Source organism: Nicotiana tomentosiformis, chromosome 7 (genome assembly GCF_000390325.3).
Source record: "Nicotiana tomentosiformis chromosome 7, ASM39032v3, whole genome shotgun sequence".
In the NCBI taxonomy this organism is placed as follows: domain Eukaryota; kingdom Viridiplantae; phylum Streptophyta; class Magnoliopsida; order Solanales; family Solanaceae; genus Nicotiana; species Nicotiana tomentosiformis.
The window spans coordinates 66,344,120-66,358,726 of record NC_090818.1 but is presented as its reverse complement, the minus strand read 5'-3'; positions in this window follow the sequence as shown (position 1 = coordinate 66,358,726).

Sequence of the window (14,607 nt, the reverse complement as noted above, 5' to 3'; positions counted from 1 at the left end):
AATCATTTGTAAGCGCAAATTCTTCAATCGCAATTTTAATTTCACAACTAAAATCATCCCTAACAATGTTCCCTCTTTTTTTAAGCACTACTTTAATTTATTCTCACTAGCAAGAACAAAATATCAATTTATTCATCTAATTTCTTTTTTCTTTTTCTCTTTTGCAATTTTCATGGTGGTGTATTCTTTAACAAAACAAGTGCACCTTTCTTCCTTTCACTGGTTTCACTCAAAAGCCACCCCACACTTAGTCCCTTCTTACTCCTTTTAGCGCTCATCTCACAATTAAAGTACTTTAAGAGGTAAAAGGATCAAAACAATATTAATTTAGAACAAAAGAGGTTTAGGCTTGTAATGTGGGTGCCAAATAAACGTCTATAAGCTCAAAATGGTTAACTAGGGATATATTTTTATTTGTGATAAGCATTAAACTCAAAAAAAAACAAAGATAGCCTAAAATCATTTTTAAAACCTAGTATCACCTAAAATTTCGCTTCGACTCACATACCGGGCAAGTTCTAGATACAAGCACAATAACATGGAATATACAAAAATCTCACTACACATGGCACATGACTTACTAAGGACGGTTTCATTCTGACTCTCAAACTAATGCAAGTATTAACTAAGCCACAAGATGTAAGCATTAAGCACAAAGTGAACATAAGTCAAGAAAATAAGACATAGGCGTCACAAAACATGCAATCCAAATAACCAAGGCATCCTAAGAATTTTTAGCACATAGGGAAGATACTACGCATGCCAAAGCCTAAATATGATACTATCAAACAAGTCAAGGGCGCCTAGGAATCTCATCTTTCTTCATCCATTTATTCCATAATTTCTAATCTACTCTAAAAATAAAAAAATAAAAGGAAAAACAATTACCCGATTCAAACTACATCCGATGGAAAAGAACCGAGGCATAAAGAAACACCACAGGGGATTATTACTACCTAAAGAAAGCTAAAAGACATATTTATGAATTTTTGTTTAGACTTTAATCCCTCAAGAAAACTTTCTAGGAGATCCATCGTCAGGAAAGTCCAATTTTTCTCCCTTTTTCGATTTTTTTTATTTTTATTTTCCACATTAAAAAAATAAATTAAGCTACTAAAATGCTACACAACTACGAAAACAAAAATAAGAAGCTAAAATGTAACGACCCGACCGGTCGTTTTGAGCTCTAGCATGTCATTCGGCGGTTTGAGGCCATGAGCAAGTTCGCTTCGGGTATTATAACTTGAACGCGTGGTCGGAATTGAACTTCGGGAAGTTCGGAGTGGATTTTGAAATAAAATTCTCATTTCGGAATCTTTAAGTTGGAAGAATTAACTAAGGTTGGATTTTTGAGTAAACGACCTTGGAATCGGGATTTGAAGGTTCCAACAGGTTTGTATGATGATTTCGTACTTAGGAGTATGTCCGAATCGGATTTTGGATGACCCACGAGCATTTCACGGCATATTGTGGAAGTTAGCACTTGGGAAAAAATTCATAAATTTGGGTTGTAGTGCATTATAGCGTTATCGATGTTCGTTTGGGATTCCGAGTCTGGGAGTAGCTCCGTATGGTGATTCCGGTATTGAGAGCGTGTCCAGAAGTGGATTTGGAGGCCCGTAAGTCATTTTGAGGTCATTTGGCGAAAGCTAAAATTTTGAAGGTTTTTTAGAAATTTGACCTAAAGTGGACCTTTTAATATCAGGGTCAGATTCTGATTCCGGAAGTTGGAGTAGGTCTGTAATATCAAACGTGATTTGTGTGCAACATTTGAGGTCAACCGTGCTTTATTTGATAGGCTTCGGCATAGAACGAAGAAGTTCAAAGTTCTAAGGGTCATTAAGTTTGAATTGGGGTGTGATTCATAATTTTAATATTATTTGATGTGATTTGAGGCCTCGATCAAGTTTGTAATGTGTTTTGGGGCGTGTTGGTATAATTGGTTTAGGTCCCGGGGGCCTCGAGTAGATTCCGGGTGTTTAACGGATCGAAAATGGAATTTGAGGAAGAATTGAGGGAACTGATATATGGTGCAACCGCACCTGCAAGGTTTTGGCCGCAGGTGTGGAGCCGCATAAGCGGCCTAGGAGTCGCACATGCGGGGTTGGGCAGTCAGGGGAAGGAGCACAGGTGCAGAGTATTGGCCGCATCTGTGCAAGCGCAGAAGCGAAGGAGTTGACCGTAAAAGCGGAAGAAGCCGCCGAAGCGAAGGGAACCTCGCACATGCGAAGCCGCAGGTGCGGTTACTGTTCCGCAGGTGCGGAAATGTCGCTGGGTAGAAGGGTTTTTATAATAATGGGACTTGGCCCATTTTTCTCCCATTTTCATTTGGTTTGGACGATTTTGGAGAGCTTCAAGGGGAGATTTTCATCAAGAAATTCTAGGTAAGTGGTTTCTTCCCATTTGTGAGTTAAATACATGAATTATACATGGATGAGAACATGGAAATTAGAATAAATTGTGGGATTTTTGGTAGAAGACCTAGAATTTGGTATTTTGGATTTTGACCACGAAATTGGGCATAGAATTGAGAATAAACTATATATTTGAGTTCGTAAGGTTATGGGTAAAGTTTATCTTCAAATACTTTTGGAATCCGGGCACATGGGCCCGATGGTTATTTTTATCGACTTTACAATCGGGGTTAAAAATTGCTATAAATTAGATTATATTGAGTATTCGAGTGTATATTAATGGGTTTGCATAATTATTGGCTATTTTAGAAGAGTTGAGCATCAAATCGAGTTGTTTGAAGGGCTCAGAAGCCGGTTATGGAACTACGGAGCGAGGTAAGTCTGCTTTCTAACCTTGTAAGAGGGAATTAACCCCATAGGTGAACTAAATTATTGTGTGCTTCTATTTGTGGGGGCTACATATGCACGAGGTGACGAGAGTCCGTACGTAGTTACTAGCTATGCCTATGTCCGGGTAGTTTTAGGCTCACATCATGCCTTGTTGATATTGTTATGGATTTATGTTTATTGTTTGCCTTGAGAGGGAGCAAGATTGAGTCTGATTATTAAATGTTTTGAAAGGAGTTGAAATTGAAGAACTTAAGATTTAAAAGGTTTCATTTGAACTTCATAATATCGAAAAGAATTGAGGAATATTACAATAGCTGAAGAAATCTATATGTAAGCGCGTCGCATGTATGTTTCGCTAGCGGGGTTATTTCCTTAAAAAGCTTCAAGCTGAATTTCCCTTATTTTGAAAATAATCAAGAAAGAGATATGATTGTTATGTTAAATTTATTTTTGACCGCGTCGCAAGTATGATCCGCGAGCGGAATGATTCATTATATTTATGTTTGACCGTGTCGCACGTATGATTCGCGAGCGGGGAATTTCCTACTACTCTTATGGGATCGGGCCATTCGCCTCGGCAGGATTTAGGTACCACACTCTCATGGGAGCGGGCCGTTCGCCTCAGCAGGTTAATAGATGCATCTATGGTTCGTGCCGTTCGACCCTCGGCAGTGCACAATTTACTTTTATGTTGGATCGGCTAGTATGCCTCGGTATTTCCTATATATATTATCCTCATGGAATCGTGCGTAATATTTGGCAAGAGGCCAGTGTATCTGAGGTTTTTCCCCTGATTTGAATCTTGACAACCTCTTTGATTAGATCCACTATATCTATATATATGCTCCAGTTACGGAGGGAACTTGCTAGTTGAGAGATTGAGTAAAATTGTAAAGAAGGGAATTATGCCACGTATTTTATACATGTTTATTCCATATATTTACTCGGTTTCATATTTATTCACTTCTTTACTGTACCTGATATTATTGGACCACTAGTAAGTATCGAAGTTGACCTCTCGTCACTACTTCTTCAAGGTTAGACGGGATACTTACCGGGTACGCGTTGTTTTTGTACTCATACTACACTTGTTGTACATTTTGTTATATAGGTACATGTATGGCTAGTGGCCTTGTGAGCGTAGCAGCGTGGTTGATACGGGGACTTAGGTGAGCTGCATCTTGTGAGATGATCCGCAGCCATCAGAGTCTCATTCAGAGTATTTGTATTTTCTTTTATGTCCAAATTTGTATTTCGGACAGTTATTGTATTTTATTTTGTTCCCTAGTAAATGTTCATGCTCTTGTGACATCAGGTTCTGGGATGATTATGGGATTATTCAGTATTGAAATTTGTAAAAAATATTATTATTTACTCTGTGAAGTTCATCATTTATTATTTAATTGAAGTAAATTTATGATTTCAAAAATATTAAAATGAGAATTTACTAATTATTGGTGTTGGATTTCCTGACAATAGTGTCTGGCTCCATCACGAGCTTTCAAGGATTTTGGGTCGTGACAACATGGTATGAGAGAACTATGTTCACTTAGGTCTCATGAGTCATGAACGAGTCTTGCGGATCGGTACGGAGACATCTGTACTTTTCTTCGAGAGGCTACAAGGCTGTTAGAAGCACTTCCCTTCTTGATTCCTCGTCGTGCGATTTGATTCCTTTGAGGCTTATGCCTTCATTTCCATCCCATTCAATCTTATGCGACGTGAAGTGCTGGTTAAAAATTAGGAATTTGAGGGACTTATAATGGTACTACAATGTGGTGCAGGGTGTTTCTCCCTACGTATTTGATTGGGATATTGTCGTCGCCTGGCGGAAGGCCGTTCTGTCGTTTCAGCTCAGTATCAATATTGCCCAAGGTTTTGAGATTTGTCATTTGATTGTTATGATGATTCGTACGTTGCTATCGTACAGTGTTGGTGAAATGGTAGGATGCTTGTCTATGCATCGAAGCAGTGCATGACTCAGAGGTTCAGTATTTTATTTCCGGTGGAGGAAAGGTAATCGGACTGTGAATGTTCAGATTTGGGTTGATGGGGTAACGAGACTTGGCATATTCGAGTGTGGTGGAATTTTCATCTGTAGTGCGGTGTCGTCACCCTTGATTGAATGTGTTAAGTTTGCCGGTGTTATGGTCTTCGTCAGTTCCCCTTTGGGGGAAGAGTATTGTGAACTAGTGCCGGGGAAGCAGCTGTCCGAGATTGCGGTGTGTGGTGGTTCAGGATTAAGTCGGTGTTCCTGGTGTTGATGGCTCGAGAAATATGATCTTCTAAGGGGTTTAAAGTGGGTAGCGATCTTTTAGTTCGAGTGCTACAGAGATGGATTCTTGATTTAAAGCAACAACTGGGCAGCGAAGGATGATGAAGGACATGTGAGATGTGTCATGCGGTGGTTAAATTTTCTAGAAGGCCAGGTGTAAGAAGCAGAAGTCGAGTAGTTGCTTAAAGGAGTTAGTTTGACCTAAGTGGGAGAGTGGCAGAGTAACATGTGGGTTCTGTGATAGGATAGCTACACGCCTTGAGGAAAGTATGGAATGATTTGGGATTCATGGTGGACAGTGACTAGATCTAAGGGCTTAATTTGAAATATTGGCTATTATTCGGTGGGAGATGGGATACAACAGAAATGAGTTGCTTGACATGAAGAAGGGTACAACATGACTTTGGATTTGGAATGTGTTGTCGCAACTTTTGAAATGTCAATGGGGAGTGAATGGACTTGTACAGCTGATGAATGAGCACGGGCTCAGGAAGTGTTACTGATTTCGTAGTAATTGCACCCAGTGCAATGACGTTGGAAGATGTCGGCATTTAATTTCCACATGTGGGTTATTTCCTGTGAGCGGGTTAGCGGTCACGTGGTGTTGACGAAACTTCTACGAAGAATTCTACTGGCTAGCCAGCAAGAGGTCGGACATGTAAATGTGGCTGGTAATTCAGAGTGTTCATTAAAGGTCTAACAGAAGGATTTCGAGGACTTTAGCGGTTTGATTGTGCAAAGTCATGCCAATAGGGGATATGGAAACTTTGTGGGTTCCAGAGTTATGTAATAATTGGCTCCAAGCTAAGTGGGAGAGTCCCACCACCTACGGTTGGATCACATGATCGTCTATTTGTGAGATTTCTAGTTATTGGCATATTAGAGGGTTATTACAACTACGGAAAGCAAATATCAACGGTAATTTGAGCAAAAGCTTTGGCAAACTGTGTGCTATATTCGGCCTTAAACGATTTATGTTCAGGTGTAGAGGTGATTTACAAGAAAGGTGATTTAGCCGGATGTTTCCTTGAGAGGGTGTTCATGTGCTGGAAGAGCCTTGAAGTAGATAATATTCAGGACCGAGTCAGAGTGGGTGACTCTCAGCAACGACCCTAGTGAATTTAACAGTTAAAGTGTGGTGCCTAATGATTTCAAGTTCGCAGTATGTTTGAGTATCGAGCTTTTGCAGCGGATTGTGAAAGGGGGGCTTGGAGTGTTCTATGTTATCTTCGGCCTGTGGGGTAGCATTGGAGGAATGTGAGAAAATAACTTTGGACTATTAAAGAGAATATCAGAATGGATGTACCAGTTAGCAACAGTTGAAATGGCATGATGGTGGTAGTGATCAGTTCCTTCAGCGTAATAAGTTATACAAGTGATTTGCGGCATTACGTGCGAGGCTTGACGACAGCCGTAATTTGATTTATTTGAAAGCATTCGAGTGCTATGGCCTGTTATGTGTAGATGGATCCCGGAAGAATTATGGCGGTTTAGACCACTACTTGAGTTTGGTAATTTTTGCGGTTATGGGAATTCAGTCACGGGTTGCAATGTATCTCTGAAATGAGTTAAGTAAAAAGGGTTCTATATGATGAAGTGTTTAAATTATTAGTAGTTCAGGAGTTATGATGAAATTCTTATAATCTTACGCATTGTCATGATTAAGTGCTGTGAGTAGCGTGGAAATTGGAAGTTGAGGATCACGGCCGCGACTCGGTGTTGGCAAGAATGTCACGCGCTCGGATGAGCGAGGGAGGAGCAAGATGGTTGGAACCAGCTGATATTGTCTTTAGCGTCACCTGAGATCGGTGTCTTGTGTAAGAGGCTTGAGTTATGATTTGCGGATTTTTGATTTGCTTCACAGTGTTAGTGTGGCCAGTGGGATTATGGACGTTTGTTCCGAATTTGACGGCTGTTCTTGTATGTTAAAACTGGAGGGGGGGGCTATTATGGACCCTTGAAAGGTTATTAGCCTTGTGCGGTGCGATCAGAATCGGCTTGAGGTCTGTGGATGGATCTAATTATGAATATGGGCTCTATATCAGGCCGGATGTGTTCATTTCAGCATAGCGCTCCTTATGGAGGGGTATTCGGACATTGAATGATACTTCGTCATCGGCCATTTTGTGTAATACATTATTGTGCCGTGTGAGTTGTGAGACGACTTGATGAATCAAACTGCACACATGTTGAGGTTCCGCGTAGCGATGGTGTTGTGTGAGCAGGATGGCTCTCGAGATCCAGATCATATATCGCACCTTAGTTGTGCTCGGGTTTTGTAGCATATGGCGCGATTATTTCTCCCCAAGGATGGTATTATGCACTTAGTGTGCTTGTGGCCGGTATTCAGGTATTTTGTAGTGATGAGCATTCTAGCTCGGTAAGTATCTCCTTATATAGATTTTTTGTGTGGATTGGGTGGCACGCCGCCACGGGTATGTTGTTTGGATCGGGTTGCACGCCGCAATAGTGTGATGTTGAGTATGATTTCCCCTATATCTATTCTTGTGTATTTAGTTTCTCGTTTTCTGAGGAAGGTTCATAATGCCATTGCGGTTGTTTAATTAGTTACGTGGGTTAAGTAGTCCTTTCCAGAGCTGGTTTCCTTATGTATCCCATTCGAGCTGGTAGCGTGTGGCATCATATGAGATTTTTGGTCTTGTCTGAGGTGGCTTATAGCCTGAGCAGCTTATACTGGGCGAGACGAGATTAGCGGATCTGGGATCAGTGCGATCAGATCGTATTCAGTATATTAAAGAGCAAATACCATTATTTAGTTCATAATGAGGTGATGATTCCAGTCAAGAGGAGAGACTCGACGATTTGTTGAATCTGCAGTTGGTTACGAATTTCTATACATCGTTTCCGTCGTGGCAGTATTGTAGGAGTGAGAACAAGACTTATATATGTCATGAGGTGCATTGTGAGCATCAAATTCGTGAAATTTTGGCTATTGTTGTCAGAGTATGTTACTATGGTTATGTAAGTTACGCAATGCATAGTGTGAATTTAGCAAAGGTATGCAATCATGTATTAGTACATCGCATAGAGATTGATACGATGTTCGTATGATGGAAGCAGGCATGGCAGAGAATCCCGAAAGTTGGAATAGAGCTCTAAGGCCTATTTGGCTAAGTAAAAGGGAAAATCTTCAGATTAGCTCAAGCTAGTGTGCTCATCTGAGTTGCGGTAGCACGGGTAGGTGCACGAGGTATTGAACAACGATTTCAGACAACTCTAGAGCAGTTCTTAGCACGTTCGAGGACGAACATATGTTAAAGTGGGAGAGAATGTAATGACCCGACCAGTCATTTTGAGCTCCAATGCGTCGTTCGGCGGTTTGAGGCCATGAGCAGCTTCGCTTCGGGTATTATGACTTGAACGGGTGGTCGGAATTGAACTTCGGGAAGTTCGGAGTGGATTAGGAAAGACAATTCTCATTTCGGAAGCTTTAACTTGGAAGAAATGACTAAGGTTGGATTTTTGAGTTAACGACCTCGAAATCAGGATTTGAAGATTCCAACAGGTTCGTATGATGATTTCGGACTTGGGCATATGTCCGGACCGGGTTTTGGATGACCCAGGAGCATTTTGGTGCCTATTGTGGATGTTAGCGCTTGGGAAAAATTTGATAAATATGGGTTGTAGTGTGTTACAGTGTTACCGATGTCCGTTTGGGATTGCGAGTCTGGGAGTAGCTCCGTATGGTGATTCTGGTATTGGGAGCACGTCCGGAAGTGGATTTGGAGATCAGTAGGTCATTTTGGCGTCATTTGGCGAAAGTTAGAAATTTGAGGGTTTTTGAGAAGTTTGACCGGAAGTGGGCCTTTTGATATCGGGGTCGGATTCCGATTCTGGAAGTTGGAGTTGGTCTGTAATGTCAAACGTGACTTGTGTGCAAAATTTGAGGTCAACCAGGTGTGATTTGATAGGCTTCGACATCGAACGAAAATGTTCAAAGTTCTTAGGTTCATTAAGTTTGAATTTGGGTGTGATTCGTGATTTTAGCATTGTTTGATGTGATTTGAGGCCTCGAGCAAGTTCGTAATGTGTTTTGGGATGTGTTGGTATAATTGGTTGAGATCCCTAGGGCCTCGGGTGGATTCCGGGTGGTTAACGGATCGAAAATGGAAATTAAGGAAGAATTGAGGGAGCTAATATCTGGTGCAACCGCACCTGAAAGGTTTTGGCCGTAGGTGCGGAGCCGCCAAAGTGGTCTAGGAGTCGCAGATGCGGGGTTGGGAAGTCAGGGGAAGGAGCGCAGGTGCGGAGTATTGGCCGCATCTGCGCAAGCGCAGAAGCGAAGGAATTGACCGCAAAAGTGGAAGAAGCCGCAGAAGCAAAGGGAACCTCGCACCTGCGAAGCCGCAGGTGAGGCTACAGTTCTGCAGGTGCGAAAATGTCATTGGGCAGAAGGGTTTTTATAAAAATGGGACTTGGCCCATTTTTCTCCCATTTTCATTTGGTTTCGACGATTTTGGAGAGCTTCAAGGGGAGATTTTCATCAAGCAATTCTAGGTAAGTGGTTTCTTCCCAGTTGTGAGTTAAATACATGAATTATACATGTATGAGAACATGGATATTAGTATAAATTGTGGGATTTTTGGTAGAAGTCCTAGAATTTGGTATTTTGGATTTTGATCAAGATATTTGGCATAGAATAGAGAATAAACTATATATTTGAGTTCGTGAGGTTATGGGTAAAGTTTATCTTCGAAAGTTTTCGGAATCCGGGCACGTGGGACTGAGGGTGATTTTTATAGACTTTTCGATCGGGGTTAGAAATTTCTATAAATTGGATTATAATGAGTATTCGAGTGTATATTAATGGGTTTGCATAATTATTGGCTAGTTTTGGAGTGTTGAGCATCGAATCGAGTTGTTTGAAGGGCTTGGAAGCCGGTTATGGAACTACTGAGCGAGGTAAGTCTCCTTTCTAACCTTGTAAGAGGGAATTAACCCCATATGTTAACTAAATTATTGTGTGCTTCTATATGTGGGGGCTACGTATGCATAAGGTGACGAGGGTCCGTACGTAGCTACTAGCTATGCCTACGTCCGGGTAGTTTTAGGCTCACATCATGCCTTGTTTATATTGTTATGGATTTATGTTTATTCTTTGCCTTGAGAGGGAGCGAGATTGAGTCTGATTATTAAATGTTTTGAAAGGAGTTGAAATTGAAGAACATAAGATTTAAAAGGTTTCATTTGAACTTCGTAATTTCGAAAAGAATTGAGGAATATTACAATAGCTGAAGAAACCTATGTGTAACCGCGTCGCATGAATGTTTCACGAGCGAGGTAATTTTCTTAAAAAGCTACAAGATGAATTTCCCTTATTTTGAAAATAATCAAGAAATATATATGATTTTAATGTTAAATTTATATTTGGCCGCGTCGCAGGTATGATCCGCGAGCGGGGTGATGCCTTAAATTTATGTTTGACCGTGTCGCACGTATGATTCGCGAGCGGGGCATTTCCTACTACCCTTATGGGATCGTGCCGTTCGCCTCGGAAGGATTTATTTACCACACTCTCATGGGAGCAGGCCGTTCGCCTCAGCATGTTAATAGATACATCTATGGTTCGCGTCGTTCAACCCTCAGCAGTACACTATTTACTTTTATGTTGGATCGGGTCGTACGCCTTGAAATTTCCTATATATATTATCCTCATGGAATCTTGCGTAATATTTGTCAAGAGGCCAATTTATCTGAGGTTTTCCCCTGATTTGAGTTATGACAACCTCTTTGATGAGATCCATTATCTCTATATATATGCTCCCGTTACGGAGGGAACTTGCTAGTTGAGAGCTTGAGTAAAATTGTAAAGAGGGGAATTATACCACGTATTTTATACATGTTTATTTCATATATTTACTCGGTTTCGTATTTATTCACTTCTTTACTATACCTGATATTATTGGACCACTAGTAAGTGTCGAAGTCGATCTCTCGTCACTACTTCTTAGAGGTTAGACGGGATACTTACCGGGTACGCGTTGTTTTCGTACTCATACTACACTTGTTATACATTTTGTTGTATAGGTACATGTATGGCTAGTGGCCTTGTGAGCGTAGCAGCGTGGTTGATACAGGGACTTAGGTGAGCTGCATCTTGTGAGACAATCCGCAGCCAGCAGAGTCTCCTTCAGAGTATTTGTATTTTCTTTTCTGCCCAGATTTGTATTTCGGACAGTTATTGTATTTTATTTTGTTCCCTAGTAAATGCTCATTCTCTTGTGAAATCGGGTTCTGGGATGATTATGGGATTATTCAGTATTGAAATTTGCGAAAAACAATATTATTTACTCTGTGAAGTTCATCATTTAGTATTTATTGGAAGGAAATTTATGATTTTAGAAATATTAAAATGAGAATTTACTAATTATTGGTGTTGGCTTTCCTGATAGCAGTGTTGGGCGCCATCACGACGTTTCAAGGATTTTGGATCGTGACATAAAATCAAAATAAGTTAATATTTTCTAACATCCTAATATTAATTATTTAGAGAAATTCTCCCACCTCACACTTAAAAGATTGCAGTATCCCCATTGCAAAAATAAAGCAAAATAATAACGAGGGTGGACAAGAAACTCCCTGAAAGGCCAAAGGCCGAAGCAATAGCGTCTCACGGGTACTCAGACTTCCCCCCCAGGCATGGTCCTTTGTGTGGTCACCCCACACTTAGTTCTCACCATCTAGATCGCTTTTGCACTCTTTCAATGGCTTTGACTCCTATGCTTATAATCCTACAAAATAAAAACAGACACTACAACAATAATAAGATAGCAATAAAAATAAAAGAAACCAATAAAGCTGGGTTGCCTCCCAACAAGCGCCTGATTTAACGTTGCGGCAAGACTTATAGCACTTTTTGTCTCCATCTCGAACTTATGAATTGAGCCCCCAATAGGGCATCCAGTCTGTGGCTATGCTCATTCGGTGGGGCTACAAAGAAAATTAAGCCAAGCAATAAAGTTTTCGCTCTACACCTCTTGACCTTTAGATGAGGAATGTAATTTTTGCTTTTTGGCACAACAAATTCAAGAATATAGGCACCCCATTCCTCGTCTATTGGCCCCTCCAAAGGCTCAGATGACTCGATTTACATGTCATCATCTAAATACAATGTTGAAATATGTATGGAATGAGGACCAATACGCCATAATTCTAGAATTGTATTACTTTTTACATCCTCATATGTACACATACTAGAGTCTTCAAATATAATATTATCTACTTCCTCACATGACTCTAGAACACTCCTCTTAGCATTGGCATCCTCTAGAAAAATATGATCTAATGTTTGGTATTCTTGTTTTAGCTCCTGAATTTGGTCTAGAAGATTTTTTTAAGTTTTACACAACTCATTATTAAATTGGTAGGCATTGAATGCATCAACCTTTGCACTCAAATCTGCATCCAAGTTGTGCAAAACCAAGCCAAACTTGTCAATTTCTTGTGCAAGATCAACTCTCTCCTTCGACCACTCATTCACCAACTTTGTTAGAAGATAACGTCGTTTCTCATATTCCCTTAATCGTGAATATTCGTTCCAATACCAACCCTTACTCCCATATTCAAATTCAGACCTCCCAGAGTTCAAGTCATGAAAAGCCCAAAAAGACGGGCCATAAAAGTCTTCCGTCAACCAAGCGTCTTCATCACTAACCTTACCTCCAGATATTTCATCCCCAGATGTCATGTTGAGAGAGCTATGAGCACACTAAGAGAAAAATTAAATTTTTATGAAAATAAAAATATTTATAAAAAGAAAAAAAAATTAACAAAACCTATAAAGATAAAAGTAAAAGTCTAATCTAAAAAAATAACTAAATAGGAAAATTAAAAAATTGAACAAAAATCAATTAAAAGCTTAACTTAGACAAACAATCAATAACTAAGTCCCTGACAACGACGCCAAAAACTTGTTAGTTCCCCAAGTACACGCAAGTATATGTGGCCGTCAAGTAATAAAGTGACTCGAAAGAGATGTCGACCCCAAAGAGACTTAGATTAACCGTTAACTAAGCAAACTAAAATTAATTTACTGTCCAAGATGATCTAAAATTTAACTTTTCTATTACAACTATTATTGCGAAATTTAAACACGTAACTAAGGGAGATATAGATTCTAAGGTTGTTGTTGATTTATCAATCCTATTGAGTTCGTAATTACACCTGTTAATCCAAATTATCTATGATTGCTAGTTGACCGGATCATTTATATAAATAGCATGTTCCCACAATACTATCCGTCCATCCATAATATATCAACCCTATATTCCTATGGTCTTGAATCTATCATGAACGAATATAATACGGTATTCAACTAAGCAAGACTGTTAAGTATATTCCTATCCTAACCGCGAAATCTTTCCCCGAGCCATGGGTTCAGAAACAAGCTCTCTCCAATTCTACTCTAATCTAAGTACCGCTTTACCAAGCATAGCATTGATAGTAAATAGAACTCAACTGCTGGCCAAACAATTAAGTAATTATGCACAGAATTAGAGAAACAACAAAAGATGATAACTCGAATTAACGGTAATATAATTAATAAACTTCAATATTCATGACAACCACAACCCTAGAACGTGAAGTTTAGCTCCACATAGACATGGTAGCAAAACAACAAATCATCAAGAAAAAATAAAGATTACTAAGTTTGATGGAAGAAAGATGAAATCTAATGAACTCCAGCCTCCACAGCGGCTCCGTGCTCTCCTTTCATCTAAAGTCTGTCTAGATCGGTCTCCCCTCTTTAAAAAATGGTGTTTAATGACTTTTTATATGTGTAGTAAAAAGGCCTAGACGAAATAACCAATTCCAAAACCAAAAAGTAGACAAAATAGGCTTTAAAACCAGGAACACACGAATACCTCGCGACAGACCGTGCGACGCAAGCTCAAAAGCGAGCTCCATCTCGCTGTATGCTGTGCGACGCGAGCTCTTTAGCAAGCAAACTGGCTCGCTTCGCCCAACTGCTGCTACGTTTCTAATTTGGGTGCCTAACTTTACCCTTCTTTCACATTTTTGTTTTCCTCTTTTCCAATTGACTTTTGTCTCCTTTTGATTTGTCTTCAATCATTGCACAATAAAACATCACAATATTTTCCGTCATCAAATAATCACAAACCATTCTTTGTAGTATATAAAATACACATAAAATCTCTACTTTGCTCCCAATTTCGTCTTTAACGTACCTACATATAAAATTAACTCAATTAAGCACAAATATAGTATAACTTAGCATTAAATCACCTAAATGTAAGGTAAGTAATGCACTAAAAATATATAATTATAGCCAAACACCATAATTCTAAGTATATTAGGAGAAACGCTATTCTACATTTGACCTACTATTCAGCACATTATGAATGTAACTTGTGATGACCTTTGCCAACTTCTGTTCCACAACTCGCTTGACTTAAAAATGTAACACACGACTATCATACGACTGAAATAACTCATAATATAACCTCCTTATCATTTTAATAACCCTAGTGTCACCCCAAAAGTACA